A 6,000-nucleotide genomic window follows, 5' to 3' on the forward strand; every position below is an offset into this window, starting at 1 on the left:
GTAGAAAACACCATCGGAGTCCTCATCGGGGTCAAAGGAGGCTTGCACGTTATCAAGGTAATCGATAGCGGATAGCATCGAGTAGCGGTGAGGCATCGTTAAAGGCTATTTCAGACTATTACGGCAAAATAGCGGTAAAAAGTGCAAAGTCAAATAACGATCTAATTTAGATATGTATAAATACTAAAAAAATTAAAAAAATCTAAGAAATCTAAAAGTACATATTAGATGATTTAAAGAGATCCTAAACATGAAATAGACATGTAACCATCACGTAATACCGAAGATGACTAGAGGAGTCAAAAAGTCGTCGTCTTCGAGAAGAAGAGCTTAGCGGTGACAAAACTGCCCTAAGAGGAGCTCATGGTGAAGGAGGTGAGAGAAAGTATCAAGGTAGGTGCCAGAAGCTATGAGAGGTGGCGGAAGTATGCTGAAAATCACAGAAGACGGTAGAATGCAATGGTCAAGGGTTGGGTTTAATTTTAAAAAAATAAGCCTCAAACCGCTTTTAAATAGCAATCAAAAAGCTAATTTTTCGAATGCAATCGCTCACTATTTACCGTTAAGGTTTTAAATGTCGGCCGACATGCCCGACATGTCGGCCGACATGCCCGATCCATAACTCATATTTCAGAATGGAAATAGTGGGTTCGGTCCTGTAGTGTCTCCAAACATGAACTCAGAAATCGTATCAAGTACAATAATTATGTAGTATTTAAACAAAGAGAAGTCTACAACAAGAAGTTTTCTTGGGAGATAAATGCTAAAATTATTATTCAGGTTAAGAAGCATTTTCTTCAGGTTATAGTATAACTGGCTGATATGAAATCAACTAGTTCTGTTAGCTATTATGTAAAAGAATTAGATTTGTGAACCGGCACAACAAATCAAGTAGCAGTTCAGATATCTGTTAGTTTTAGGCATGAATGAGAATAAATGTCATTTCGGGTATGTTTGACATACTAATTATTTGATGAGGAACTGTCCAACTTATGGTAGGGTATAACTGGTTGATATGAAATTAAAGGATCGGGTAAATATGGTAGTGACCAGAAGCAAGGTTTTAAATGGCGGCCGACATGCCCGACATGTCGGCCGACATATCGGTTTGAGGGCTTGAGCGACACGACATGAGCGTTTTCAACTCATATATCGGTTTTCAGGGTCAAATCGAAAATATCGGGGTCATATCGGTCATATCGACCGATTTTTCAGCCTTAAAAAATCGACTGGTATGGCCCTTTTTTTAGATCTGTTTTTTGTTACCGGGTTTGGGTTTAGTGATAAAAACCCAAACCCGTTTGACCCATTCTCATGTTTAAGGGTTTCTTATGAAACCGATAGAAAAAAAGAGAAAAATTAGGGCTACGACGGACTTGGAAAACGATCACTCCTTTCGTGAACGAAGACGTCATTCCCTTACCTCCATCTCGGACCCCGTCGTCCATCTCCTGTTACGCCCCGAAATCTAAACTCCAACCAAACCCGAGGATGGCATGGTATCCCGTCGTCGGGATAAAGAAAAGAGGATGGTCGGTGACTCATCTGAAGGATCACAAACAGACGAAGAAGAAGAAGAGTCCCGACACTGTCTCCCCGCAACGTCTCGTCGCCGGCACTGCCTCCCTGTGACGTCTCGTGGCCGACATTGCCTCCCTGCGACGTCAGAATCCACCCATCGCCGACACCACCTCTAGAATTTATAAAGTATGCTTATATTGAATTTAGGAATACTTAGATTACATTTAGGACATAATATTATACATATGCGCATCACCCGATATGGCAATTCGATATTTAGTCCATGTCCCCCGATATATCTCCGATTTCCGCTATCCAACATGGATTTCAACCATCCGACATGAACTCGACATCCGACATTTAAAACGTTATTTACCGTTATGACACACTAATGATCGTTTTTGCGAACAGACATATTTCGTAATATGTCACCGCTATTGCGCATTAGCGTCGCGGAAAGGGACCGCTAACGCTATTAACGTCGCTATTGCGGGGCTATTTACCGCTATTTATAACGGTGCACGTTATGGATGATATTTTGGCTCTTGATCGTGAAGATAATTAATTTTAGACATATTTGCTTCTACTTTGTTTTAGTTGTGTTATTTTGATTGATATGATAAACAATTATGAACTATTTGTATAACTTTCAGAACTTGGTTGTGTGCTTGCTTTGCTTTATTTCATTATGGATATTGACAATCTTGAATAGTAGGTCTCAAGTTAATTTATGAGTTTTGTAATTGCACCTTAATTATGATGTTGATTCTTGATTCTTTGTATTGTTTGCTTGTTTGATATTCTAATTTGACTAACATTATTTTCTTATTTTAAAGGTTATGCAGTTGGAAGGTTTCATGATGTCATAGAGAAGCAAATTTCTACAATCAGTTAGTCAACCCAAACATATATCATTATTAATGATGCAATTTCTTATGTTTAGAATATGTTAAATGTGTTTATATTGCGTTCTACAATGTTATGTGACATACAAGCATCATCCGACATGACACCCCGATATATTTTACACATCCCTAATATATCCCCGATTTTTGTAATCGGAAATGGATTTTGGCCATCCAATATTTCTAGTATTTCCAATATTTAATACATTGCATGTGAGAGATGTCATAACTTAATCATTTAGAGGTATTTTTATTATAAAATGAGGCACTTAATACACTAAGATTTCATCGAGTTTTATAAGTACTTGTTTTGATATTTTTTCATTTGAGATGAATTATTTTATGTTATCTTATTTGAAATTGTCTATGACATATTTCAATTTCAGTGCTGATGTAATTTCCACAAAAACAAAAAAATAGAATAAAATCACAATTAGGAGATCATTTTTCAAACATCTTGAGCTCACCAATTAAGTATGTTTCATATTTTATTCAAATTATTATACTTAATTATTTTTAAGTTAAATATGTAGATATATTTTGACTTTCGATAATATTTTGATTAGAATATACCCAAGTTCCAATCATTGTATTTATATTTATTTATATCCAATAATTCTTTTAGAAAAGAACTTCATCATTTTACACTCTTATCTCTTACAACACATTGTGCTAGATATTTCATTAGTGAGCTCTAATTATATACTCATGCTATGGTTTAGAATGTTTTAGAAAAACAAAAGAGAAAATAAAAGAAACGGAAAAAATATCTTCTATAAAGTTACAAACTTGCCATTCTAAATACATACAGAACAGATGACATGTCCCCCCTTCATCCAAAATTCTATACCCTAATTATTTTCTATATATAGTAGCATAGATTTGGATATTAGCGAGTCTTCAACTATATATCATCTAGCTAAAAAGAATTCTTTGGATAAGATTTATGAATGTTGTTTAATTTAAGTTTAAGTTCTAAGTCTCTAAATTTATGAATGTTGTTTAATTTTAACTAAGATTCAAAACTTAAGTTCTAAGTCTCTCTCACATTTGTTTTTCTTGTACTCTAGCTTCACAAATTGCATAATGTCTCTAATGCCAATGACCCATTTTAAACTTTAATAATCCATTTTCCTTAGTATATTACTAACTCAAGTTACTCAACTATCAAATCTGTATTATCCCCCCCCCCCCAATTTGCTTTTCTCATACTCTAGCTTCACAAATTGCATAATGTCTCTAATGCTAATGACCCATTTTAAACTTTAATAGTCCATTTTCCTTGGTATAATACTAACTCAACCATCAAATCAGTATTATATATTTTTGCACTATATGACACAAACAAATATAGGTTTCCCCCCCCCCCCAATTTGCTTTTCTCATACTCTAGCTTCACAAATTGCATAATGTCTCTAATGCTAATGACCCATTTTAAACTTTAATAGTCCATTTTCCTTGGTATAATACTAACTCAACCATCAAATCAGTATTATATATTTTTGCACTATATGACACAAACAAATATAGGGATATTTCCTCGTGTTTTGTACTGTCAAAGGTTAGTCTCATGAAGCTCACACTTTTGTGTCTTATAGTAATATAAAGTTTATAATAGAATTAGTATTATCCTTTCTTAATCCCCAGGGAAGTATCTCAAATCAAGGGGAAAATCCTATAGAGGTTCATATAGAAAATCATATAGGAATGAGACCACTACTACAAAAATGGTCTGCCCCAATGCTGATACCGTTGGGGCTGATCATGACACCAATAGTTATAACCATTGGGCCAAATTAGAAACTAGTTGGTGCAAATCACGTTGGTGACACATTTATGTCGTCGTCTTCTTCATCATCGGCAATATTAGGAGTTACAAATTCTATGTGATATACCCAAGTTGTATAATCTCTAACAAAATCATGCTTAATAATGTGAAGTTTTACTTCTCCCTCCTTGTGATGCAACCTCTTCCCAGAATAGTTGCACGGACAAAAGATCATCCCATATTGGATCCTATCGTGTTCATGTACATTTTATGAAAGCAGCAACTACTTCATTGAATTTAGGCTTTGTGCGTTTTGCACGATTTACATACATCCAGTCCTTAGATCTGGTATAATCACAGGTCATGCTAACCTAAACAAGGCAGAGTTAGCAATAACAACTCCTAAAAGCACGCTTGAATGTATAATTTATAAGTAAGATTGTTCTACGTTGATTGAACACTCTATCGACTCATAGGAAAGGCTTCTACCCATTGAAAATATAGTAGTGCATACATATACCTATGCGTATATTTACATTTCTAGAAAATTTTAGTAGCACTTATTCACTGTTCTCTAAGTACACTGCGCAAATGTTATTATGTGTATCAGTAATGGACCAAAACGCATAATAACATACGCTTATTATACACGGAGAACAAGTATGTGTGTCCGAAATTTTCTAGAAATGAAAACACACAAAGTATACAAAGATAGATGACGCACTAATATATTCCTAACCTGTTCGAGAAGGGACCTCCTTCTTAGACAAATCCAATAATTACGATTTCGAGTGCCAATTCTTTTTTACTTTTAATATGAAGTATATGATCCTTCTCAGATGAATACCCAAACTGAGTCATGTATCTTATATTAGAAGTCCATAGAATTGAAATTTGAAAGTAAAATTATTGTACGGGAGTCTACAGCTAACATTAACTTTTCTTATTCACCTAAATTGGACATATAACACATTGTTGTGTTATATATCACACTAAGGTAGTTAGGGTTTGTGTTAGGTGTAGGGCTAGTGTAATTAGTGATAAAATAGATGTTAATTTCGGCATTTAGGGTTAAGGTGATCATGATTGAATAACTAGGGATTGTGTTATTAGAGTTAAATTTAGGCCTTAAGGTTAAAATTACGATAATTGGGTTATGGGAAAATAACATTGCATAGTAATCAGTAATAACAACATTTAAGTATAAAAATTAGAGCAAAAATCCGAAATTTGCAAAAATAAACCCTAACCTTAGCGTTTTAAGCCAGAAGATGGAGCGAAGGGCGGCAGCCTCGCTGGAGGCGGTGAATGGAGGCGATTGAGCTGGAGGAGAAGCAAACGAGGAGGAGGGGCTGCGGCAAGAGGAAGGACCTTGAGGAGGAGGAGCAACGGCGGCGGAGGAGGATGAGGGGCTGCGTCAAGGCAAGCGACCTCCAAGCTGCGGCGGCGAATTAAGGTTTTGAGGGGAGAGGAGGAGGCGGGGGCATCAGGGATTAGGGCTTTTGAGAGTATGGGGCGTTTTAGGGGCTATTTGGTTAAAAAGAATTTCCATTGAAAACCGTCAAAGTGTCACTTTTTAGCCGGCTTTAAGTAAAAACATCTCTAAAAAAAAGATTTTACTTTAAAACCTGTCAAAAAATAATATTTTTGACACTTTTAAAAGGGTTTTAACAATAGTTTTCCCTTAAAAACAGGGAACCAAACTAGGGCTGGATTGGTAGGTATACCAATTACATTTTTCTAGTACCAAGTACCAACCAATATATAATTGGTAGGAAAAATTCACCATTTCTACCAACCAATAAC

The 6,000-nt window shown here is 35.5% G+C and overlaps 1 protein-coding gene across 2 annotated transcripts in view; it reads right to left on the reverse strand.

Annotated features, from left to right (window-relative positions):
• The window catches only part of LOC109843916, a 30,504-nt gene extending 24,770 nt beyond the window's left edge, over positions 1–5,734 (reverse strand). For both annotated transcript variants that reach the window (XM_020412892.1, XM_020412891.1), the window contains exon 1: positions 5,445–5,734. The gene's annotated coding sequence lies outside the window, so the exon portion shown is untranslated. The remainder of the gene's footprint in view (positions 1–5,444) is intronic.

Source organism: Asparagus officinalis, chromosome 5, assembly GCF_001876935.1.
Source record: "Asparagus officinalis chromosome 5, Aspof.V1, whole genome shotgun sequence".
In the NCBI taxonomy this organism is placed as follows: domain Eukaryota; kingdom Viridiplantae; phylum Streptophyta; class Magnoliopsida; order Asparagales; family Asparagaceae; genus Asparagus; species Asparagus officinalis.